Source organism: Macaca mulatta, chromosome 10 (assembly GCF_049350105.2).
Source record: "Macaca mulatta isolate MMU2019108-1 chromosome 10, T2T-MMU8v2.0, whole genome shotgun sequence".
NCBI lineage: Eukaryota > Metazoa > Chordata > Mammalia > Primates > Cercopithecidae > Macaca > Macaca mulatta.
The window spans coordinates 34,622,837-34,649,764 of NC_133415.1; the positions used below are offsets into that span (position 1 = coordinate 34,622,837).

Below are 26,928 nucleotides of genomic sequence, written 5' to 3' on the forward strand. Positions count from 1 at the left end.
TAAGGGTTCTGTACTGCCGGATGGGATTAAAATCCCTATGAAAGAGGCCCCAGATAGCTGCCTGACCATTCCATCTCTTCTGCTGTGTAACCACACTGTGAGAAGATGCCACTGATGGAACAGGCCCTCACCAGACACTGAATCCGCTGGTGCCGTGGCGTAACGTCCTAGCCGCCAGACCTGTCAGAAAAGGTATTTCTGTAATAGCAGCAGGAATGGACTAAGACAGGCGGGGATTTTGTTTTTGTTTTTGTTTTTGTTTTTAGAGATGTTTCCCTCTTGTTGCCCAGGCTGGGGTGCAATGGCACAATCTCAGCTCACTGCAACCTCTGCCTCCCAGGTTCAAGTGATTCTCCTGTCTCAGCCTCCCAGGTAGCTGAGATTACAGGCATGCACCACCATGCCTGGCTAATTCTGTACTCTCAGTAGAGATGGGGTTTCTCCATGTTGGTCAGGCTGATCTTGAACTCCTGACCTCAAGTGATCCACCTGCCTCAGCCTCCCAAAGAACTGGGATTACAGGCGTGAGCCACTGCGGCTGGCATTGGAAAGCAGGTTTTGATGACCTAAACTTCTCACCAGGACTTTCAAACTGGTTCCCCGTATCCAATACAGACTAAACCTCTGCCCGATTAAATTGGCTTAAATTCAATTCTGACAACATTGCTTTTGTGTAGAAGCCTCCAAAGACTCCTCGCAATTCAACAGATTGAGTGTGTATCTTGAGCTTAACATTCAAAGCCTCCCCAAATGACCTCAACCTACACCTTCTCAGTATCAAGATCTCTATCTTTTTTCTTTTCTTTTATTTTTTTTCTGAGAGGGAGTCTCGCTCTGTTTCCCAGCCTGGAGTGCAGTGGCGTGATCTCAGCTCACTGCAAGCTCCACCTCCCAGGTTTATGCCATTCTCCTGCCTCAGCCTTCCAAGTAGCTGGGACTACAGGCGCCCGCCACCACGCCCGGCTAGTTTTTTGTATTTTTAGTAGAGACTAGTAGAGACAGGGTTTCACCGTGTTAGCCAGGATGGTCTCCATCTCCTGAGCTCATGATCCGCCTGCCTTGGCCTCCCAAAGCGCTGGGATTACAGGTGTGAGCCACCACGCTTGCCTAAGATCTTTATCTGAAAAAAAAAGTAACAGGTACTGCCAAGCACCGTGGCTCACGTCTGTAGTCCCAGCACTTTGGGAGGCCGAGGCAGGTAGATCACGAGGTAACCAACATGGTGAAACCCCATCTCTACTAAAAATACAAAAATAAGCCGGGTGTGGTGGTGTGCACCTGTAGTCCTAGCTGCTCAGGAGCCTGAGGGAGGAGAAGAATTGCTTGAACCCGGGAGGCGGAGGTTGCAGTGAGCCAAGGTCATGCCATTGCACTCCAGCCTGGGTGAGACTCCATTTCAAAAAAAAAAAAAAAAAAAAAGGAACAGGCACTTCCCAGTCTTGACTCATGTTGTTTCTTCTGTTGGAATAGGCATGGTTTCTTCACTCCCACCGAATCCCATCACAGAGGAAAAATATGGGAAACAGCTGGAATGAGGCCTGACTGCTGTGTATTCCGGTGCACAAAGGCTTGCCCATGAGAAGGGCTCACACACTTGGGCTCACTGGAGTATGCTAATTGCTTTTACCTGGATAAACTGGTCTACTGATAATGAAAGCCGGGCCGGGCGCGGTGGCTCAAGCCTATAATCCCAGCACTTTGGGAGGCCGAGACGGGTGGATCACGAGGTCAGGAGATCGAGACCATCCTGGCTAACACGGTGAAACCCCGTCTCTATTTAAAAAATACAAAAAACTAGCCAGGCGTGATGGCGGGCGCCTGTAGTCCCAGCTACTCGGGAGGCTGAGGCAGGAGAATGGTGTAAACCCGGGAGGCGGAGCTTGCAGTGAGCTGAGATCCTGCCACTGCACTCCAGCCTGGGCAACAGAGCCAGACTCCGTCTCAAAAAAAAAAAAAAAAAAGATAATGAAAGCCACCAAACTCCTCGCCAGGAGTTTCAGGAGAAAGTGCCTGGCAAATGATGGTAAATTCTAAATGAATCCTAACCCCAGTAGGAAGTACAGATGGGGTGGGGAATATAAGGAGTTTGCTGTATCCATTTTTCTGCCTGAGGCATCTACCAACTTTGAATACTTGAAAGAGAATGGGACTGGAAAAATGCTGTCTCACAAATGGAATATTTAAAAGGGGATAAAGGAAATAACTTTCTTAAAAAAAAAATCACCATTGTTTTAGGAGACTGGTGGGAATCAAACCTAGTATCAGTAAGTTGTCTATCAGCAGTTGCTTTGGATAAAAATAAACTCTGAACCAACAGAGAAAGAGAAGAGAAGCTTTCCCCATATCAGATTGACTAGGACCTACAATCAACAGAACGTCCCACTTCTGCAAATAAGAGCTGCTAGAGCTGCTGGTAGAGCAGCATGACCGGGGAAACCCATTGCGATAATGGGTGATTCCCAGATGCAGGGAATTAGGGAAGTAACCACAGGATTGACAAGTCTACAAAGAGACACACAGTCCCCCAAACAGGCCTCTAGGATGGAACTAAAGGCCAGCTAAGACTAAGGCAAACTTGGCTAGTTTTTGTGGGGATGAAACACTGCTGCTAACCCCAGAAGAGACCTAGAAAGGATGAAGTCCTAGGCAAGAAAATAAAGATTTGGTATAAATATAAGAGATTTCCTTCCCCTCTGCCCTAAAAATAAAGTTTCACTTTGTGGGAGAGAAACCTGTGATGTGAAAATACAGGCTGCAGCTGTGTAGCGTTCATTAATGTGATTCAACTATTGGGACATAAGGAAACCGGGGATGACAGGCACTGGCTACAGACAGAGACTCTCCACACAATCTAAGACTTGTCAACCTGAAGGTCTGAACTAAAATGAGAGGGGAAGAGAAAACTGACGGGGCAAGAAACTGAAGCCCCAGAATTAAGACACCTGGGTCACTGGGGAATACATGAATCATGTGAATAACCTTCAGTCCCTCTTAAGAGGTCAGACAAGGTGGCTCACACCTGTAAAATCCCCGCACTTTGGGAGGCTGAGGTGGGCGGATCACCTGAGGTCAGGAGTTAGTGACCAACCTGGCCAACGTGGTGAAACCCCGTCTCTACTAAAAATACAAAAATTAGCGAGGCATGGTGGCACGCACCTGTAATCCCAGCTACTCCGGAGGCTGAGGCAGGAGAACTGCTTGAACCCAGGAGACAGAAGTTGTAGTGAACCGAGATTGTGCCACTGTCCTCCAGCCTGGGTGACAGAGCAAAACTCTGTCTCAGAAAATTAAATCTAAATTTTTTCCAAAGAAGAAACCTCAGAGAAGACTTCCAAGTTGCAAGTGTACACAGAGAGGTGTCATAGGTGAGGGGCTATCAAAGACACCAAACTGCCTTCTGGGCTGGAAGAGGAAGTTATAAAAATAAAGAAGGCCAGGTATGGTTACACGAATACGTAGTCCCAACTACTCAGAAAGCTGGAGAAAGGAAGAGGAAGAGAAATAAATCAGTGGAGTAGAATAAATACCCTGAGAAACACTTGCACAGCACACACTAAGCTGCTACTGGTATAAACACATGTGGCCCTTCATAAACCCAGCTTATAAAGTTACGTGCTCAGCTCAAGGAGTTAAAAGGGTAAGAGGCTTCTGAAGAATTTGTTTCAAGACAATTGCTTTAGGTTGCATATTTGAAAAACCCATGTGAAAAGCCAGGTTTCCAGTGTTGAAGATTTTCAAAGAGTGAAGGATGCACAACAGACTTCCATCACAAAGAAGTTGAGGAGTTTGCAAAGTGGCTCTAAAGAAGCAACTATAATAATTTTGGCATGTGGCTTTTGCTGTTCTCTTTTTCTATTTCTCTGTATTTGTGGTAGAATGAAATTGCATCTTTGGGCAGGTGTTGTGGCTCACACCTGTAATCCCAACACTTTGAGAGGGCCAGGCGTGGGGGAATCTCTTGAACTCAGGAGTTCAAGACCAGCCTGGGCAATGTGGTGAAACTCTTGTCTCTACAAAAAAAAAAAAAAAACACACACACACACACAAAATTAGCCAGGCATTGTGGCGCTCAACTGCAGTCCCAGCTACTCTGGTGGCTGAGACGGGAGGATCACCTGAACCCAGGAAGTTGCAGGGGCAGTGAGCTGTGGTCACGCCACTATGCTCTACCCTGGGACTCAGGGCTGGGACGCAGGGCTGGGCAGGGCAAAGGAAACAAGGAAGAAAGAAAGAAATTGCATTTTTGTTATGGATCTTTTTTCTAAAATACAAGCCCTAGAATGACCCCGGAGGTCTTTAGGCCCTGAGTAGATCACTCTGCAGGTTCTTACTGTAACTGGAATATACAACAGACAACTAAAATCAATCCTTTGGAATCTAGGCTTCCTTGGTCAGTCCTTGAAATACTTTTGTGTAACTCAGTAATCAGAAGGGATAGAAGTGCTTAGGGTAAGAAGGGATGATTTGCTTTTACTTTTCCCAAGTATAAGTTGCTTTCTTCTCAAACTGATGTAGACAGTAATTCATAATGACTCAGTCACTATTATTTACGTGTGCGAACTTCACAATTTTTAAAGCTTCTAAAGTGAGATTTTTTTTTGCTGCTTTTAAAGGTACTTAAAACTAAGTACCTAGACTGAGGTTAGACATATAGAGTAATGCAAACAATAAACTCAAGAAACTTGCTCCTTCATAAAAAAAAAAAAAAAAGTCAGCAAAGTACCATCTTTTTAAATCAGTGCTTTCCAAGAATACTTGGTAATAACAACTCTGAAGCTTTAATTCTTCCTTGCATGATCCATGTGTACCTAAGTGTTTTCTGTTAGGTTTTACTATTCACTCTGTTTTTAAAAAATAACACTTTTTACTTTGAAATAATTATAGATTTATTATATAAAAACTGTATAGGGAAATACCATGTGATCTTCACCCACATTTCCCCAGTGACGTAACTATAATATTAAAAATAAAAAAAATGACATTGGCACTATTTTACCCACTGTATTAAAATTTCACCAGTGTTAAATGCACTCACATGTGTGTCTTATGTGGGTCTATGCTTTTTTTTTTTTTCTTTGGGACGTTGTCTCGCTCTGTGGCCCAGGTTGTAGTGCAGTGGTGCGATCTTGGCTCACTGCAACCTCCGCCTCCTAGGTTCAAGCAATTCTCTGCCTCAGCCTCTCGAGTAGCTGGGATTACGGGCACCCGCACCACACCTGGCTAATTTTTGTATTTTTAGTAGAGATGGGGTTTCACCATCTTGGCCAGACTGGTTTGGAACTCCTGACCTTGTGATCCACCTGCCTCGGCCTCCCAAAGTGCTGGGATTACAGGTGTGAGCCACCACGCCTAGCCAATTGTCAGAAGTTCAAGACCAGCCTGACTAACATGGTGAAACCCTGTCTCTACTAAAAATACAAAAATTAGGCGGGTGTGCTGGTGCGCACCTGTAGTTTCCCGAAGGGAAAGCGAGGCAGGAGAATCGCTTGAACCCAGGAGGTGGAGGATGCAGTGAACCGAGATCGCGCCACTGCACTCCTGCATGGGCAACAGAGCAGACTCCATCTTAAAAAAAAAAAAAAAAGTGCTGTTTTAAGCTGCCAAGTTGCATATACCATACACATCAATTGATACCTAATACAGGCCATATGCAAGAAAGACATTATAATGATGGACCATGAGCTATAAAGTGGGTCAGGAGAGTAGAGAGGAGAAAAGATGAAGGATCAATGTGTGTAAATCCTGGGAAGATGAAGACTGCCAGAGACAAGGTTCTAGGAGTGCGCTATGTAAAAAGCAGAGGTTCTTCAAAGACTTTCCTCCCCGTCTAATTAGGAGGAATAAATAGTAACTTCTCTTAGAAGCAAAATTTATTCAAAGACCTGTGCTAACATTCTTAAATATCTGCTAGCCGTAATAAGTAAATCAATGTACTTTTATGTTTTTAGCTCCCACAATTTAGCCTAATTATTTGCCCTGGCATACTTATACTGGTCCAAGCAAGCATTAGGTCACAGCCTGTACCTCTTCCTTATTTGAAGGTGCTTTTTTACCTTTCTTAGCATTCCACAAGTTACTTCGTCCTTCCTTTGTTCTCCTCTGCCCTTGTCTCTTTTTAAAAGTTCTAACTTGCTAGCCAATCGGGACAAATACAGAATATGAGGTCCTGCTCCAGCCAATGGAAACCAGACACAGCAGTAGGGTGGACAAGTCAGGTTATAAATGACCCTGTCTCCTGTGTTCAGTGTACTCTCATGGCAAAACTGCTGGCGAGTGTACCCTTTCTGCAGAAAGTATAAAAATGGCCTTGCTGAGAAGATTAAATTTATGTTCAAGTGCTATTTCATTATGGCACTGGGCAACAAGCATTTCAAACAGCTGGAAATGGTCAGAGTGGTATGCTTTTAGAACTTTGTAGAATTTGCAGTTTGTAAGTAACAAGGCTTAGGCTTCTTTTCTTTGTGTCACTTTCATAAGATACTAATATGGGCCGGGCGCAGTGGCTCAAGCCTGTAATCTCAGCACTTTGGGAGGCCAAGACGGGCGGATCACGAGGTCAGGAGATCGAGACCATCCTGGCTAACACGGTGAAACCCTGTCTCTAGCAAAAAATACAAAAAACTAGCCGGGCGAGGCGGCAGGCGCTTGTAGTCCCAGCTACTCGGGAGGCTGAGGCAGGAGAATGGCGTAAACCCAGGAGGTGGAGCTTGCAGTGAGCTGAGATCCAGCCACTGCACTCCAGCCTGGGTGACAGAGCGAGACTCTGTCTCAAAAAAAAAAAACCAATAAAATAAATACTAATATGTATTTGTACAGGCTCATCAAGGACAACAGACCTGTTTTCTCCCTGCTGACTCAGGCCTGCCCAGCTGCAGGTTTGTTTTTTTTTTTTTTTTTGAGACCAAGTCGCCCAGCCTGTCGCTCAGGCTGGAGTACAGTGGTGAGATCTGGGCTCACCGCAAGCTTTGCCTCCCAGGTTCACATCATTCTCCTGCCTCAGCCTTAGGAGTAGCTGGGACTACAGATGCTCACCACCACATCCGGCTAATTTTTTGGTATTTTTTGGTAGAGACAGGGTTTCACCGTGTTAGCCAGGATGGTCTTGATCTCCTGATCTCATGATGTGTCCATCTCGGCCTCCCATGGTGCTGGGATTACAGGCATGAACCACTGCGCCTGGCCAGCTGCAGTTTTTTGTGACAGGGTCTCATCTGTCATCCAGGCTGGGGTGCAGTGGTGAGATCATGGCTCACTGCAGTCTCAAAATCCTGGACTCAAGAAATCCTCCCACTTCAGCCTCCTGAGTAGCTGGGACTACAGGCGCGGGCCACCATACCTGGCTAATATTAACTAATTTGTATTGAGCTCTTACGTGCTAGACACTGTGCTAAACTCTTTACATTCATTGGTCCATTTTGCAAATAAGGTAAAAAAAGACAGAGGTGTACTTCTGAGTGCACAGTGCTGGTAAGTGGAAAGGCAGCACTTGGACAGGCTGACACCTGGGACCTAAGTAAGCATTCTTTTTTTTGTTTGTTTGTTTGTTTGAGACGGAGTCTCGCTCTGTGGCCCAGGCTGGAGTGCAGTGGCCGGATCTCAGCTCACTGCAATCTCCGCCTCCTGGGTTTAGGCCATTCTCCTGCCTCAGCCTCCCGAGTAGCTGGGACTACAGGCACCCGCCACCTCGCCCGGATAGTTTTTTGTATTTTTTTAGTAGAGACGGGGTTTCACCGTGTTAGCCAGGATGGTCTCGATCTCCTGACCTCGTGATCCACCCGTCTTGGCCTCCCAAAGTGCTGGGATTACAGGCTTGAGCCACCGCGCCGGGCCTAAGTAAGCATTCTTAACACAAACCCTTTATGACCCCAGATTGAGAAGACCAGACACAACTCTTACATGACCTTCACTCATTTAAAATGTTCAGGAATGTGAAATTTCACACAAAACTTATCAAAGTATAAAATTCCTATCAAGAAAAAGTTTCTAAAACCAAAATATAATTCTTGTGCCAGTCATGTTGGTATCATTAATGGGAAGGAGAATTTAGGGTTGATGTATCCTTTTTATATACAGTAATAAAATATTCTAGATGAAAATTAGATCATCCTGTACTGGCCAAATTTTAAGGAAACGGACACCCTCATAAATGGTATAAACCCCAAGGGAAGTTGACAACACTTATTAATTTTTCAAATGCACACACTACTCTAAATATATTCATACTTTTTTTTTTTTTTGAGACAGAGTTTCACTCTTGCTGCCCAGGCTGGAGTGCAATGGCACGATCTCGGCTCACCGCAACCTCAGCCTCCCAGGTTCAAGCAATTCTCCTGCCTCAGCTTCCCGAGTAGCTGGGATTACAGGCATGCGCCGCCACGCCTGGCTAATTTTTGTATTTTTAGTAGAGACGGGGTTTCTCCACATTTGTCAGGCTGGTCCTGAACTCCCGACCTCAGGTGATCTACCGGCCTTGGCCTCCCAGAGTTCTGGGATTACAGGCGTGAGCCATCACGACCGGCCCATACATATTTTTATAGCCTGCATGAAAAGACCTAAATATACACCCACATGTAAAATTATGGTATATTCATACAATGTACCACAATGCAGTCATGAGGTGTGAGGGGAAAGATTCCTATATTTGAATAAATATCCGATAAACATTTGCGTGTCTATGATGTTTCATAAATGAGAAAGTCAGTGAGACGGTGGTCAATGACATGGTGGTCAATGAGAAACACTCCTGATTCCACAGGGCTTACTGCTAATGAGGAACACAGACATTTAAAAACCCAGTTTTTAAAAAGTGAGCAAAGTGTGATGAGTGACCTCTTCCTTTCTTCCTCCCTAGTGATCTCACCTTTCTTCAGCGCTTGAAGAACCAGCTATACTCTGAAGGCTCCAAACTTACCCTCCCAGCTTAGAACTCTAGACTCCATATATGCAGCTTCCTACTCAATAACCAATGCCTACTAAAAATGTAAAACTTACTGTTTCCAAAACCTGAATACAGATACCACTCACTCCACAAGTATTCCTCCCTTAGTCTTCCCCATCTCGGTCTATGGTACCTGCACCTCTATTCTTTCAGCTGCTCAGCTCAAAAGTTTTGGTATCACCTTAACTCTTCTCTCTCATGCCATATCCCCAGTCCAGCAAATCTACCTTCAAGAGATTGATTTTCACTACCTCTACTTCAACTATGGCATTTTTTCCCCTATTCTCCCTCTTATACCTGATGGTCTATTCTCTCCACACAAACCAGAGGGATCCTTTGAAAAGACTGCCACTACTCAGAATACAATTCAGCCTGGAGTGGCAGCTCGCAGCTCACACCTGTAATCCCAGTACTTTGGGAGGCCAAGGCGGGTGGATCACTTGAGGCCAGGAGCTTGAGACCAGCTCTGGCCAACATGGTGAAACCCTGTCTCTACTAAAAATACAAAAATTAGTCTGGCATGTGGCTCACACCCGTAATCCCAACTATTCCGGAGGCTGAGGCAGGAGAATCACTTGAACCCAGGAGGCAGAGGTTGCAGTGAGCAGAGATTGTGCAACTGCACTCCAGCCTGGGTGAAAGAGTCAGACTGTGTCTCAAAAATAATTAATTAAAATTCAAACTTCTATCATAGCTTGTAAGGTCCTAAGTGATCTGTTGTCCCAAAACTTAGGGTACTAATTCCTACTATTTCCCTTGACTGACATCAGGCCCACTAAACTCCCTGTCAGTCCACTACCAGGCCTCAAGTCCTTCACGTTTGTTTCATCAAGCTAAAACTGCCATTATTTTCAGACAGCTGCATGATTTACTCTTCTTCTTTGAACTAAAAGATAGGTATGAAATGCCATGGTGTTCATATACACCAAGGGCAGGAACTCTGGCTCACTGCTCTATCCCTAATGGATTTTAATGCAAATCATCTGGGTAATTTGAGTGTAACTAGCGAAGGATGCTTTGCTGCGATGATATTTAATTTGAGACCTTCAGGATGTGAAGCAGCCAGCCATACACTGGAAGGAACTTTCCAGGCAAAGGAAACCACCCTTGAAAAGCCCTGGGCTCTGGTGCTCCGAGGAACGGAAGAGTCCTGTGAGGCTGGAGTGGAGCAAGCCCTATGGAACTGAGAAAAGAAAAGAACTCTTATCTAAGGAATGTGAGTCCTTCTAAATTTTCAGGCCGAGAGAGACACTAAAATGAGATTGCAATCTCGTCCTAGCTCCCCCTTGAGCTATGCAATCATCTCGAAACTGCTTGCCATAGCCACAAGTAGGTATTCATATAAATTAACCTAATAATGCTACCTTCACCACACAATGTACAACCAATCTCGAATCAGTTATTTTTGTAAAGCCAAAGAGAATTCCTGACAAACCACTTTGTATCAGTCCCACTCCCGGTCTCCCTCTCCGCCTTTGAAAATCTACCCGTAATGGCTGCCAATTGAAATGCAGATTCAGGGTAACTTGAGTCTATGCTCCCAGGCTGCAATCCTCAAGCCTGGCCCACAGGAACTCTCTACTTAAATTAATTTTGCGTCAGCTTCTTCCTTTCAGGTAGATAAAGCTGGCCGGGGGCAAATCACAGAGATAGATGTGTAAACCATGGCACCAAGTCTGTCCTCTTTGACACGGAGTGGGAACGCTTATAAGCAGGTGAGGCTCTGACATGTCTATTACTCTAGCTGCTGGTCGTGCATGGAATAGAAGGGGCAACGAAAAGCAGAGCGACCAGTAAGAAGAGAACTGCAATAATCCAGATATGAGATGAGGATGGTCTGGACTAGAATGGTAGCAGGGATGAGATTCAAGATCTGTGCTGACAGCAAAACCAAGTGGTAAGGAGCAAGGTGAAAGAAAAGCAGAGAGCTAGGAAGATTAAAGTTTCTGTGTGGGCAAAATTTCAGTTGAAGGATGCCATTTATGATAACGGATAAAACTGGATTAGAGGTTGGGGAAACCAGACTGATGGAGTAATGTACTATTACTAAATAGAAGGAAATACATCCATACACATAATGGTTGCATATGCACAGATTATTTGTGGAAAGACAGGTTAACCAGGAGATCTTTTCATTGCATAGGTTTTATACTGTTTCAATGTTTTAAGTGCAGTGGCTCACGCCTGTAATCCCAGCACTTTGTGAGGCCGAGGTGGGCGGATCATGAGGTCAGAAGTTTGAGACCAGCCTGGCCAATATAGCAAAAGCCTGTCTCTACTAAAAATACAAAAATTAGCCGGGCGTGGTGGCACGCGTCTGTAGCCCCAGCTACTCAGGAAGCTGAGGCAGGAGAATCGCTTGAACATGGGAGGTGGAGGTTGCAGTGAGCCAATATTGTGCCACTGCACTCCAGCCTGGGCAACAGAGCGAGACTCCATCTAAAACAGCAATAACAAAAAGTTAATGTATCACTTTTTCCCATTAAAATCCAATTTTAAATAATAACAAATTACTTTTCCTCAAATGAATCTAAACTATTTCCACATATATTTAAAACTTAAGACTATTCAAATTCCCTGTGAGAAAAGGAGAGGAAATTCAGAAGGCTAAAAGGGCAAGTTCAACCACTCCTACTTGCTAGTTACTGTTCTCATTCCTTAAAGCCAGAAGAATCTGTTTATTACCAAACTCCTGCGTTTGGGGGTACCATCAGTTTACTCATTCCTTTAGCTGGCATGCTGCCGTGCTGCCTGGACAAGATCCTTGTCCTCAAGGAACCACACCTGATAAGAATGTGGTTACACGCATGAAAGGAAGTATCACTCAGGGCCCTGTGGGCCTACAATGGAGTGACTGACATTTCAGGGGCAGAAACTTATCAGACCACTGTAAGTGTCCAGACACTGAAGTATAGAACAGGTCAAAAATGTTAAGAAATAAGAATTGGTTGGGCCGGACGTGGTGGCTCACGCCTGTAATCCCAGCACTTTGGGAGGCCGAGGCGGGTGGATCACTAGGTCAGGTGACTGAGACCATCCTGGCTAACACGGTGAAACCCCGTCTCCACTAAAAATACAAAAAAATTAGCTGGGCGTGGTCGCGGGCGCCTGTGGTCCCAGCTACTTGGGAGGCTGAGGCAGGAGAATGGCGTAAACCCGGGAGGCAGAGCTTGAAGTGAGCCAAGATCGCGCCACTGCACTCCAGCCTGGGCGACAGAGCGAGACTCTGTCTCAAAAAAAAAAAAAAAAAAAAAACAAGAAACAAGAATTGGTTACCAGGCCGGGCGCGGTGGCTCAAGCCTGTAATCCCAGCACTTTGGGAGGCCGAGATGTGCGAATCACGAGGTCAGGAGATCGAGACCATCCTGGCTAACACGGTGAAACCCCGTCTCTACTACAAAAAAATACAAAAAACTATCCGGGCGAGGTGGTGGGCGCCTGTAGTCCCAGCTACTCGGGAGGCTGAGGCAGGAGAATGGCATAAACCCGGGAGGCGGAGCTTGCAGTGAGCTGAGATCCGGTCACTGCACTCCAGCCTGGGCGACAGAGCAACACTCCATCTCAAAAAAAAAAAAAAAAAAAAGAATTGGTTACCAATTAGATGTGTGGAACTGAAAAAAATGGGCCAACTCCTGAGACTCTGTCTTAGTTAGGTGAATAGTGGTGCCAACTACCAAGACAGTGGAGCCAGGTGGAACAGCTGGTGTGTGGGTCTGGATTTCCCCTAAGTGTCCAAGAAACAAACAGACAAACAGGTGAAGGCATCCAGTAAGAAGTGTAAAGCACGGGGGACAGAGTTGGTATTCAAGCCAGGGTCCTCTGCTGCATTTTCAGAGGTTTTACCACTCTGGGGTGAAAAAAGAACATTATCATTTAAATGGGGGATAAAAGAGGTGGGAGGTGGTGGCTCACGCCTGTAATTCCAGCACTTTGGGAGGCAGAGGCAGGCAGATCCCTTGAGGTCAGGAGTTCAAGACCAGCCTGGCCAACATGGTGAAACGCCATGTCTACTAAAAATACAAAAATTAGCCGGGCATGGTAGTTGCCGCCTGTAATCCCAGCTACTCAGGAGGCTGAGGCAGAAGAATCACTTGAATCCAGGAGGGGGAGGGTGCAGTGAGTCAGACCGTGCCCCTGAACCCCAGCCTGGGTGACAGAGCGAGACTCCATCTCCAAAAAAAAAAAAAAAAAAAAGAGGAATCTGAAAAGGAGAAAGAAGAATAGAAGAAGGACTGATAGCATTAGGAGGAGAGCACCTGGGAATCCAGGATCCACTATTACATTTAAGTGCTACAGAGTTCAAGATGAAAGCTGACTGATTTGGCAATAAGGAATCAACAGAAAAAGACAGCAGACTTAAGCTGGACAAAGGAAAACAGCAGCGGATGGGGCCAGAGGATCCCAAGCAGATCTATTTAGATCCCAAAGTGCAAATACATCGCTGATAATATGGGCTGTCTCTTATGGAAAACCTACCGTGTATAAAGCAGTGACTTAGATGTAAACAATTTCACTAATCCTCAGCAATACTATGAGATAAATGCAAAAATGGGAATTCATCAGGAAAAACCAAAGGTCACATAACAAATGGAGGTAACTATTGCTATTTGATGTCGAAGTTACCTTCCATTACGTTACTTCTTTCCATGCATCATATGGGATAAATTATATTAATTATGTTTACAAAAACCTAACTTAATGATAAAAGAACCATAACACAACAAAGTTGAAACTAGACTATTTACTCTGCCCTGATTATTCTTACTAGCCCACCTGTTTCATTTGCTAAAAGTAGCATATCCAACCAGTTTTTAGTCATGGACGTCTAGTACACACATCTCACATCTTGGTCATTTGAGCTAATTACATGTGGTAAAAGTATAGTGATTACTATCTGACATGAAAAGGAAATTTAACTAAAATACAGACGTTACTTGCAGTCTATTCATCTCCCAGTATCTAAACATTGATTTGTATTTTCCCCAGAAAACTATTTAAAAATAGTGTAAATCCATTCCTTAAATTAAAACTCTCTAAAATATTATGTTACCCAACATTATCTCAAAGTATTAAGATGGAAATTGCTCTAATGGACCTGTACCTGTTCTCTATTTGCACTGCCCAACACAACAGCCACCAGCCACATGGCCACTTAAAAACAAAAACAAAACAAAACAAAAAAACACTTAAAATGTGGCTACCATGGCTAGAGAACTAATCTTTACATTTTATTTAAAGTAAGGTAAACTGGCCGGGGGCGGTGGCTCACGTCTCTAATCCCAGCACTTTGAGGTGGATCACAAGGTCAGAGATGGAGATCATCCTGGCTAACACGGTGAAACCCCGTCTCTACTAAAAAAAAAAAAAAGTTAAAAAACTAGCCGGGCGTGGTGGCGGGCGCCTGTAGTCGCAGCTCCTCAGAGGGCTGCAGTAGAAGAAAGGCAGTGAACCCGGGAGGCACAGCTTGCAGTGAGCCGAGATTGTGCCACTGCACTCCAGGCTGGGCGACAGAGCGAGACTCCGTCTCAAAAAAATAAATAATAAATAAAAATAAATAAATAAAGTAAGGTAAACTTACCTAGCAGCCAGTGGCTAATACACTGCACAACACAGCTCTGAACAATGGTTCTCAATCCTGGCTGCACACTAAAACTGCCACGGAGAACTTTTTAGATCCTAATGAGTAAACTAAGCTCCGCCCCCCCCCCCCCCACCGCTTTTTTCTTTTTTAAGTATCTGGGGATAAGACTCAGGCATGATATGTGATTTTATTTTATTATTCGTATGTGATTTTATTAATTACTATTTATGAATGAATGAATGACAGAGTCTTGTCTTCCTCTGTTGCCCAGGCTAGAGTGCAGTGGTACTACAAACGCACCAATCAGCACTCTGTAAAAACGCACCAATCAGTGCTCTGTGTTTAGCTAAGTGATTGTAAAGGCACCAATCAGCACTCTGTAAAATGGACCAATCAGCAGAACACGGGCAGGGCCAAATAAGGGAATAAAAGCCGGCCACCGCAGCCAGCAGCAGCAACCCACTCAGGTCCCCTTCCAGGCTGTGGAAGTTTTGTTCTTTCGCTCTTCACACAATAAATCTTGCTGCTTTGGGTCTGCACCACGTTCTTTCTTTTTTTTTTTTGAAATGGAGTCTCGCTCTATCACCCCGGCTGGAGTGCAGTGGCAGGATCTCGGCTCACTGCAAGCTCCACTTCCCGGGTTCATGCCACTCTCCTACCTCAGCCTCCTGAGTAGCTGGGACTACAGGCGCCTGCCACCACACCTGGCTAATTTTTTGTATTTTTAGTAGAGACGGGGCTTCACCGTGTTAGCCAGGATGGTCTCTTGATCCCCTGACCTCGTGATCCGCCCGCCTCGGCCTCCCAAAGTGCTGGGATTACAGGCATGACCACCGCGCCCGGTGGGTCCGCACCACCTTTAAGAGCTGTAACACTCACCGTGAAGGTCCATGGCTTCATTCTCGAAGTCAGTGAAACCAAGAACCCACCGGAACGAACCAACTCCGGACATGGTACAATCATAGCTAATCATAGCTTCCAGGCTCGCTCAATCCTCCTGCCCTAGCCTCCTTAACAGCTGGGACTACAGGCATGTGCCACAACACCCGACTTTGGATTTTTAAGTGTAGCTAAAATAAAACAACTACTGCTCCAGAACAGTGCTTTTCAGTGTGCACAGAAACCACCTGCTGAGTTTTTTTTAATGGCTATTTTGATTCATTTAGGTCTGGAGTGAGGTATCTCTAACAAGCTCCTAGGTGATGCTGACACCATTGATGCAGGAACTGTGCAGTTCGCTCTCCACATCCACAGCGTCCATGTCAGCAGATTCAATCAACCATGAACAGAAAACATTCTGGAATAAAACAATACAAATAAAAAATCACACGGTGTAACAACTATGTATATAGCATTTGCATTGTGTAATCTAGAGATGGTTTAAAGTATACAGCAGTGGCCAGGTGCGGGGTCCCAGCACTTTGGGAGGCTGCAGCAAGAGGATTACTTGAGGTCAGGAATTCGAGACCAGCCTGGCCAACATGGCAAAACTCTGTCTCTACTAAAAATACAAAAATTAGCCAGGCATGGTGGCACCCGCCTGTAGTCCCAGCTACTCAGGAGGCTGAGACAGGAGAATTGCCTAAACCCAGGAGGCAGAGGTTGCAGGGAGCCAAGACTGCACCACTGTACTCCAGCCTGGGCGACAGGGTGAGACTCTCCCTCAAATAATAATAATAATAATAATAAGAGCAGGATGTGCATAGGTTATATGTAAATACTATACCATTTTATATAAAGGAATTGAGCATCCACGAATTTTCGTATCCACAGGGGTCCTGAAATCAATCCCCCATGGAAACCTAGAGATGACTGCACTTTGAACAGCAAGGGTCTTGAACCAATTACACTGCTATGGCATCCAATTCATTAGTTCATTTATTATTTTCTAGAGGCAAGGTCTTGCTCTGTCACCTAGACTGGTCTCCTGGCCCCAAGCAATCCTCTGACCTCAGCCTCCCAAAGTGCTGAGGTTACAGGCAATAAGCCACCATACCTGACTGCATCAAATTCTTCTCAAGGAAATGAAAACCTATAGATTAACATCTATAGGGTCATAACCTAAGGGCCATGAAGTATAATGCTTCCCTTACATATGACAATTAGACTTACAACTTAATATGAGGTATATGAATAGCCTAACAAATCCAAATTGTTAATATGTATTATAGTATTCAAAAGCATTTAAGGATACAAAAGTAGTAAAATAAAGAGGAAAATAAAATTTTAGCTGTTTGAGAAGTCAAAGATCAAATCAGTTCTTCAAAGAGAAATTAGCACACATTCTTTTTCATAGTAAGGATACTTGTTTTTTTTGTGTGTGGAATATTCTTTTTAGTGTAGCTATCAGATTATTATCTGTATCACCTTCCTAGAAAAATACTGGTACTGGCTGGGCACGGTGGCTCACGCCTGTAATCCCAGCACTTTGGGAGGCCGAGGCGGGCGGATCACAAGGTAAGGATATCGAGACCATCCTGGCTAACATGGTAAAACTCCGTCTCTACTAAAAAAAAAAAATACAAAAAATTAGCCGGGCGTGGTGGCAGGCGCCTGTAGTACCAGCTACTCAAGAGGCTGAGGCAGGAGAATGGCGTGAACCTGGGAGGCGGAGCTTGCAGTGAACCGAGATCGCGCCACTGCACTCCAGCCTGGGCTCTGAAAGAGAGAGACTCCGTTGAAAGAAAAAGAAAAAGAAAAAAGAAAAAAGGAAAAAGAAAGAAAAAGAAAAAGAAAGAGAAAAGAGAGGGAAGGGAAGGGAAGGGAAGGGAAAGAGAGAGAGAGAGAGAAAGGAAGGAAGGAAGGAAGGAAGGAAGGAAGGAAGGAAGGAAGGAAGGAAAGGAAAGGAAGGAAGGAAAGGAAGGAAGAGACAAGAAAAGAACTGCTACTGTCCTAATGTAATTAACACAGCAAACTCAAGGGTGATCCTACTGAAAGCTTTCACTAACCCTTTGATTTTTTGTAGAAGAAAAAGACTTCTGTTTAAGCCTTAGCTTGCTCTGACTAGTTCTTTCAGCATTAGTTCTAGGAAGGGTTCAGTTTGGTGTGAACAGGATACTACTGCAATTTCTCATTTTGTATGACTTCTCCATGAGAAATCTTGATGGTGGTAGTTCAAGGTTTTTGTTTGTTTGTTTGTTTGTTTTTTAGGTGGAGTCTCACTTTGTCGCCCAGGCTACAGTGTAGCGGCATGATCTCACTGCAACCTCCTCCCGAGTTTAAGCAATTCTCTGCCTCAGTCTTCTGAGCAACTGGGACTACAGGCATGCACTGCCATGCCGGCTAATATTTTGTATTTTTAGTAGAGATGGGGTTTTGCGATGTTGGCCAGGCTGGTCTCGAACTCCTGACCTCAACTGATCCGCCCGCCTTGGTCTCCCAAAGCGCTGGGATTACAAGCATGAGCCACTGCACCTGGCCAAGGCTATTTTTAAGTACTCCTTACCAGCCGGACAACCTAAAAGAGTTGCTTATTCATGTGTCACCTGGTGCTTCAGATGCCAGCTGAGGAATTAACACGATCTGCATTAGCCAGCAAACGCTTCACTGTCTGCAATCAACTTTGCAAGTATACTGTGAAAAGAAACCACCAGGGCCTGACAGAGAGGCTGACGACTGAACTGTACTAAGCTCCAGGGGAGACCACAGACCGACTAACCAGAGGCCGGGTGCACTGCCAGTCCTACCAGCGAAGCGTGTATGTGTGCCTGCACATGCAAATACCTGGGGGGAAGGGTGAAGCCTATAGAGTTTAATTAATGTTTTAGTGGAACAAAAAAGAAGGTGAACTATCTAAACAACCTTGCCTTTAGTCATCTCATTCTGCTTGTTTACAGTATGGCTACATTACTTTTGTTCTCTTCTGTCCTACATTTCAAAATGTTTTCCTAGTGTGAATCTCTGTGCCTCTATCAACTTTTATGTCTCTCCTCAGCTTGTCAGGCCGATCTTAAGAGCTGACATCCTCAATGCCTCCTGGAAACTGGTAAGTAACCTAAAAAGATAAAGTAGGCTAAACCAGGAAGGAGATCAGGAGGAGTGGGGAGTCTAAAGACAACAGTGCACGGAACAGGCGATGTGAAGGTGCGGGGTGCTGCTGCAGAGAAAGGCCCATCCTCGCTGCCTACTTCAAAGAACTCTGGCTGCTAAGCCGGAGTCAAAGGACCTGCCAAAAAGTCTCTTTAAGCAGTAACTTTTTTTTCCTCTCTTCTTCTGGGTCAGAATTAGAGATGAGTAAACTCCTGGGACTGAATATGATCTTGTCTCCTCCCTGTTGGTGCCTTTCCACCATCTGCCCTTGGCTCCCAGACAGTCTCTAAGACTCCTGTTGCTTACAGGGATTCTGTCCTCTTTTTCTTTCTGAATATTCTAAGATTAATTCCACATATAATAAAACTATGTAAAATATTACTACAATTACTAACAAGTTACAGCCAAACAGAAATTTAATAGAGAAATCGCCCAGAGCAACATACTAACTGTTAAAATTAAAAACGGGAAATTTACCTTAAAGCACATCAGCTCTAACCGGATGCCCAACATTCTACCTGCCTTGCTTTCCTGGGCATTACGGATTCAAGGATTTGTAGAATGGCTGGTGAGAGGTTTCGTTTGTTTTTCAAGAAAACAAGCTAGAGGGCAGGAAGAGATGCTCAGAAGCAAACAGTACAAAGGAACACACCAGGACATACCAGTGGCAGACTGGACAGCAAGTAAATGAAGCCCGATGAAAGAATAGAAAAAGGTGGTATTCCAATAGAAGAAAGGGTTTTCTTCCAAGACAAAGTTTAAAAAATAAAACAAATGCAAATACAAACTGCCATTAACAACCTATGACTGATTCAGACATGAAGCAAAAATGTGAATGATTCTACGGAAGCCTGTGGATTACTATTATCATCTAGTGATCAGCCAGGCACCGTGGCTCACTATGGAAGCCTGTGAATTACTAATACCTTCTAGTAACTGACCAGGCACGGTGGCTCACACCTGTAATCCCAGCACTTTGGGAGGCCTAGGCGGGTGGATCTCAAGGTCAGGAGTTCAAGACCAGCCTGGCCAAGATGGTGAAACTCCATCTCTACTAAAAATACAAGAATTAGCCAGGCAGTGGTGGCAGTGCCTGTAATCCCAGCTACTCAGGAGTCTGAGGCAGAGAACTGCTTGAACCCGGGAGCTGGAGGTTGCAGTGAGCCGAGATTGCACCACTGAACTCCAGCCTAGGTGACAGAGTGAGATTCCGTCTCAAAAAAAAAATAAAACAAACAAACAAAAAAACCCAGTGGTGTGATCAAAGCTCACAGCAGCCTTGAACTCCTGGGCTCAAGTGATCCTCCTGCCTCAGCCTCCCTAGTACAAGATGTGCACCAACTACACCCAACTAATATATATACATTATTTGTAGAAATGGGGGTCTCACTATGTTACTCAGGCTGCTCCAGAACTCTTCACCTCAAGCTATCCTCCCCTACCTTGGCCTCCTGAAGTTCTGGGGTTACAGGAGTGAGCCGCCGCGCCTGGCCTCATCTGCACTTTTAACAAGCTTCCCTCACCATGGATTCCCAAGAGCTCCAAAGTGAATATTATGAAAGGGACCAAATTCTGATTTTCACACGGAACTTTTCTACTGTGACATGCTCTTGTTTTGGGGTTCTTTTTCTAACTGTCTTTCTCTCCTTGCAGCTTCTTCTGAATTCAAAATAGCTAAAGCTGTTAATAATGTAAATAGCTTCCCAACTTTGTGTAATCTCAAAAAGATAAGAGTTTGATTCTAAGAAGATGGTCAATGAAAATGAAGTCAACAGGACTGCCACCCCCTTCCTGCAGAGAAATATGTTCAGAACATCTGAATCCTCTCCTTGTGAGAGACACAAATTGTAAGACAGAGTATGGTGTGTGGTATCACCTCCCTATGGAACTTTATTTTATACTTTAACATGTTCCATGAAATTCTTACCACAAGTTGAGTTATACGTCTTAATCACATTTCTGTAAAGTTCTGTTTCATAAAGGACTTAAGTCAAACAATTATTTATCATCTTTCTTAATCTTGTTTCCATGTAAAATTCTTCAAACCAGAAATAATCTATTAAGACTAGAAAAACAACCTATTCATAGCCCCAGGACTGAGACATCTAGATAACTTATTGTCCTTTGGCAATATCCTCAAAAAAGAAGAACATTCACTCATTCAAAAAACAGGGGGTGGGGTCCACAGAGTAAGACACAGGGAAACCATTTAACCTCTAGTCAATCTCCCCCGGCTACTTTTTAAAAGAAAGCTTTCATCACGTTAGAATAAATGATGCATTATTCTATACAAATCATGGTGAGTGGTTTAAAATTGCCATACAATACAAATATTATCTGCTAAACTAAAATTTAAAGGCTCTGTGTTAAGATTATCAGCCTAGTACAGTATTATCACACTTTTGCCTTCCATCATATTCCTCCTGTATCTGGCGCAGGAAAGATCTATCTAGGGCCATCCCAGATTCCCAACAACAGCCAGTACTTGCTCCCTCAACACACATCATTTTAATGTGTTAATAGGCCGGGCGCAGTAGCTCACGCCTGTAATCCCCGCGCTTTGAGAGGCCGGGGCAGGTGGATCACCTGAGGTGAGGAGTTCAAGACCAGCCTGGCCAACACGGTGAAACCCCGCCTCTACTAAAAATACAAAAATTAGCCGGGCGTGGTGGCGCACACCTGTAATCCCAACTAGTCTGGAGGCTGAGGCAGGAGGATCACTTGAACCCAGGAGGTGGAGGTTGTGGGTAAGCCGAGATCACTTTGCTGCACTTCACCCTGGACAGAGCGAGATTCCATCACCCTCCTCCACCCCCCTCAAAAAAAGTGTTAATAAGACCTGACAGTCAGCTGTCAGCTGAATACCCATGACATTAGAAATATAATCATCAACAGATACAAGCCACTATACTTTTTTGAACATTTGGTTACTAAAAAAAAGTCCCAGAAAACAGGGGATGTCTGTAATGATTATATAATTGTCATGTTGAGAACGGAGCAGAGGGGGAGGGACGAGAGGGTGGTAGTCAAATTTCTGTTTCTAATAAGTCTGTTCAGAGACTTGAAATTGTTTTTCTTGTTTTCTTACATCTCTTTGCTGTATAATGCTATATAACCTTCCCCCTCATTTCTTCAAGTCAGATATCAGATCAATAATCAATAGAGAAGTCCCAGCTTCACTTCAAGAGACAGGGATTAGACAGTTAAATTTTAATAGGTATTACCAGATTGTTTTTCAAAAAGGCTGCATCAGTCTAACTTTTTGTTAGTAACGTATAAGAGGATTCCTTTTCCTTTCCAATCACAGAGATTACTTAATGATTTTTGCCAGTCAGATCTTTTCAGGTATTTTTTTTTTTTGTCATTAAGATTATTCTTTTTTGTCATTAAGATTATTCTTTTTCATATCCTTTGCCCATTGTTCCACTGGGCTGTTTGTCTATTATAGTATTAACTCTCTGTCACCTGCTTTGCAAATACTTTTTTGTTAAATCTGTTGCACGTCCGTGTGTTTTTACGCCTTAGAGCAGGAGGTTAGTAAGCTATGGTCCACCACCTGTTAGTATAAATAAAGCTTTACTGAAACACAGCCTTGCCCATTCATTTTTGTAGTAAATTCAGTAACTACAACAGAAATTATCTGGCACTCAAAGCCTAAAATATTTAATATCTGACCCTTTACAGAAAAAATTTGCCAATACTAGCTATATGGAACATCCAAAAAAACCCAAAATAAAACAAAAAAAAAGGCGGGGGAGTCTTTCTTCTCCCATAGAATCCATGTTCCAAAAGGATTTTTATGTGTTTTATTCACTGCTAGAAAAATACCTAGCAAGTAGTACACATTATTTTCAGAATTAATGCAAGGTCTTCTTGCTTTTATATAGATATACTTTAAAAAAAATAATGTGTAGAGATGAGGTCTCACTGTTGCCCAGGCTGGTCTCCAAGTCCTGGCCTCAAGTGATCCTCCCCCAAAGTGCGGGGATCCCGTGCATGAGGCACCACATTCAGCCAAACAGTATTCATATAAGACAAAAAAAAAAAAACAACTTTTTTCTTAGCAATTACAATTTATTAAGTTTCATTGTGAAAAATTAGTAAGAAATAACACACTGAAGTTTTTCAGCTGGAAATCATCCCAATAATGAGGACATACCTTATGACAGGGTTGTTCAATCTTTTGGCTTCCCTGGCCCACACTGGAAGAAGAATTGTCTTGGGCCACACATAAACTACGCTAACACTAATGATACCTGATGGGTTTTTAAAAAAATTTTGCAAAAAAATAAAAATAAATCTCATAATGTTTTAAGAAAGTTTACGAATTTGTGTTGGCCTCATTCAAAGCCATCCTAGGCTGCAGGCCGCCTGCGGGTGGGTGGGTTGGACAAGCTTGCCTTAAGGGAAAACATTCTGGGCTCATTTTGATGTTAAATTAAGTTGTTTTAAGAGACTCCATATACAGGAACCAAATCATGGCACTAAGGACAATTTACTCTCATTATAAACTACCTGTCAGTCGACAAGTCTCATCAAAGTGATTAAATATTTTCAACCGAAAACGTGATGAGAAGGGAAAACATTTTCCCCACTAAACTCAATACTACACAACTTTAGGTTCTGGGCTCAGCTTTGAGCCCTGTTCAGGTTGAAAGGGACTCGTTTTAGAAATGTTCTGTTTGTAACGCATGTCATCTGGGGCATTTTTGTTGTTACTGTGCTTCCAAGCACAACTTTAGAGTGTACTATATTACTGCATGTTATATTCAGCTTGCTAAAGAAATGCATTTTTAAAACCCCAAATATCATGTACAATTCTTTCAACTTTTCTGTTTATTTGAAAGTTTTCATAATAAAATATTGGGAGAAATAGTCCTAGATCACAGAAAAAAATTTTCATTAACATTAAAGTCTCATTTCTATTACTCCACAAAAGAAATACTGTCTTTTAAACTATGAAGTTACAGTAAGTAACATCCATCTTTCAAATTCATGGTCAACATTGGTTAACATTCACACTATACATCCTTGAAGTTGAAGGAAATTTTTCCTTTTATCTTTGTACAGACACTGGAAAACCTGCATCACTCCTACTGAGAAGCAGTGATACTCACCTTGCATTTTAAAGTCTGACAAACTTTTAAAATCTTTTTCTAAATCCCTATACTATTTAGAAATTTCTATGGACAGTGAACAGTGTGACACCTTGATAAGTCAAAGCATATCTAAAAAGAAGTCATAAAAAAGCAGGAACTCCTACTTACAAAATATGTCTACGGTAATATATTATTAAAAATCTATTTCAGGTCCTCGGTGATGGTATGGATGGGGAGGTACATAATGAAAAAGAAATATATGATCAAAAACATGTCGAGGAAGTGTATGTATGTGAGTTCCAATAAGCTGGAATTTAAATAGGAAGGTTGAAGTCACAGCAAGTAGATGAAAGGCGGCCCCTTTAACATTTGCTCCTGGAGTCCGGCAACTCTCAGCAGTTGGCTGGAGACTAAGCTGGCCGATCCCGTGGAGCTTCAACAAAGGGACGAAACAAACTGAGTCCCCAGGGCCCCCCTCCCGACAACGCGTGAAACAACTTGATAAATGATTGCTCTGTCAGGGGATGAGGAGATGGAGACGTCTGGGAGCAGAGGGGGAATGTATCTAATTTAGGAGGCCAAGGGGGAAGGGGAAGACAGGGAAGGCAGAACAGCAGACAGGGGCAAGACCATCTAATCGCGCAAACACTCAGCAGAGAACTAGAAACCAACACCAGACAATCCAACCGCGTCTCCGGAGAGCTGCAGTCATTAGACTGCAACAAGAGACTCGGCAGAGACCAGTTCTCCCCAAGTCACCAGGATTTTAAAAGGAAAGTTTTCACCTTCCACAACCCATTCTCCAGCCTCAAGTCCAAGCTTCAGAAAGTGCTGCTCTCATACTACTTCGTTCATTTGGGGGTGACATGAAATACAAAATCCTTTCCCCCACCCCCAGCTCCTGCGTAAAGATGGCTGATTCAGGCCTGAAAGCCAGAGGCGCAAGAGCCCAGGGCTTAGCTGGAAACATTAATTACTTAAGGAAACATTAATTACCCTGAAACAAAAATAGGAGTTCACATCTGGGGCTCAACACTTCCCTTCTCCTCCACCCCCTTCTCTAGAGTGTGAGCACCCACTATTTATACAGCCTCTTCCTGACGGAGGACTCATACTGGTCCCGCAGGACTTCCCTGCCTCGGGAAGACTCACTGGTGACAAACTCAGCATTGCACAGGCATTTCAGAAGTAGGCACCGCTCAACTTGAGAAGAAGGTGGTCAGAACCAGAAGTGGTACAAAAGCAGCTTCCCAAAGAGTGGCCGGTTAATTCATAAGGGATGCTCTGGCAGCTTAGGCATCTGATCAAAGACCATTACGGAAGTTTACAAGTCAAACGTGGAACCAGCAACCGGAGTCTTTCTTGCGTCACTGCAGTTTATTTATGAACTAGACACAGCTAATGTTGCAGCTGTTAACAGAAGTGCTGTGTTGGATTATTGTGCACAGAACCTTATTTAAATGTTGAATTAAGCCTGGGCTGTAGTTGGCATAATTTAAGCTAACAGCAAATGGTGTATCAAGAAACTCAAGGCTGGGTGCGGTGGCTCACGCCTGTAATCCCAGCACTTTGCGAGGCCGAGGCAGGCGGATCACGAGATCAGGAGATGAAGACCATCCTGGCTAACACGGTGAAACCTCATCTCTACTAAAAATATAAAAAATTAACCGAGTGCAGTGGCACACATCTGTAGTCCCAGCTACCCAGGAGGCTGAGGCAGGAGAATCTCTTGAACTCAGGAGGCTGCAGTGAGCTGAGATGGTGCCACTGTGCTCCCGCCTGGGTGACAGAGGGAGAAAGGAAAAAAGGAAGGAAGGAAGGAAAGGGAGGGAAGGAAGGAAGGGGGGAGGGAGGGAAGAAGGAAGGGGGAGGAAGGGAAGGAGGGGGAGGGGGGAAGAAAAGGAAAGAAAGAAGGGGAAAAAAAGAAAGAAACTAAAAAAGTTTCAGAATTTTACCTTTGCTTTGCCTAGCACTCTTGGAGGTTAACTGATAATTCATAGCTATGACCCCAAATCCACTTTATTACAGTGTGTTTCAGAACATCTGATGTATTAATTAATTTGGCCAGAGAGACACTGTATAATACAAGGGACAGGACGACTATGAGAAAAAAAATCACTGTTTCACTGGATTAAGTTGGATGGTCCTGCTCCTATTTTTTTTTTTTTATTTTTTTTTTTTTATTTTTTTTTAAGAATTAAAAGAGCTCTAGTGAGTTTATTCTAGGAAAAATGTGTTTGTGGCCTGTCCAGAATTTTCACTGGACCAAACAAAAAAGAACTTGTTAATTCCCCAGACATCTTTCTTGTCAGGTTACACAGTTCAAAAGGTGCTCAGGGTTTCCTAAACTTAGAGATGAGAGAAGAGGCACTGCACCATGGATGTCACCTTTGTGAACTGCTGACTACAATTAGTTTGACTCATTCTAATCAGCAATTCACAAAAGTGTGATCTTGCAATTATACAACCAGTCTCCAAATTCTACCTTGCTTTCTGATCTTTCTGCCAAGGTCTGAGTCTTAGAAATATAAGCAAATTCGTGTTCGTGGACTGTCAATCTGAAAAGACTGTCAACTAGTCAGTTTTATGGAATGCATAAGAAATTGCAAACTGGGAGCAGGCAGCAATGTTTCTTTTGGTCTGCAGTTTTGTCTTGTTTTTCTTTTTTCTTTTCTTTTTTTTTTTTTTTTTTTTTTTGAGATGGGGTCTCGCTCTGTCACCCAGGCCAGAGTGCAGTGGCGCGATCTCGGCTCACTGCAAGCTCTGCCTCCCGGGATCATGCCATTCTCCTGCCTCAGCCTCCTGAGTAGCTGGGACTATAGGCACCCACCACCGCGCCCGGCTAATTGTTGTACAGACGGGGTTTCACTGTGTTAGCCAGGATGGTCTCGATCTCCTGACCTTGTGATCCGCCCGCCTCGGCCTCCCAAAGTGCTGGGATTACAGGCTTGAGCCACCGCACCCAGCCTTGTCTTGTTTTTCACTGGTTGTCCAACATTATAAAAAAAAAAAAAAAAAACACTTTGGAGGAGCTTACAAAAAAATAATCTGGATATCTCCCTTTTCTTGAAAAATCAAGTCTGACTGATTGACAGTTCTTCATGACTCAGCTGGCACTAACAGGAGGCTGCCTCTGAGACCGGACATGGATCATTAACTGCACATCAGGCCCCATCCCCTCCATTAAGTTAGTTACCTGTCTGGCCCTGCAGGCTTCTGAGTTTCAACATCAGCTCTACGACATCAGTGAGTAGCAGGTTAGTTCGTACTTGAACAATACC

General features: G+C 43.9%; 1 protein-coding gene and 1 long non-coding RNA gene across 12 annotated transcripts in view; both read right to left on the reverse strand.

Moving 5' to 3' along the window:
* The window catches only part of CECR2 (CECR2 histone acetyl-lysine reader), a 197,764-nt gene that overhangs the window by 100,537 nt on the left and 70,299 nt on the right, over positions 1–26,928 (reverse strand). The gene's annotated exons all lie outside the window — the stretch shown is intronic.
* On the reverse strand, positions 8,224–12,521 carry LOC144331974 (uncharacterized). Its single transcript, XR_013399632.1, has 3 exons — positions 12,239–12,521; positions 9,589–11,911; positions 8,224–8,266 (listed from the first exon to the last, which is right to left on the reverse strand). It is a non-coding gene; the product is annotated as an uncharacterized LOC144331974 (long non-coding RNA).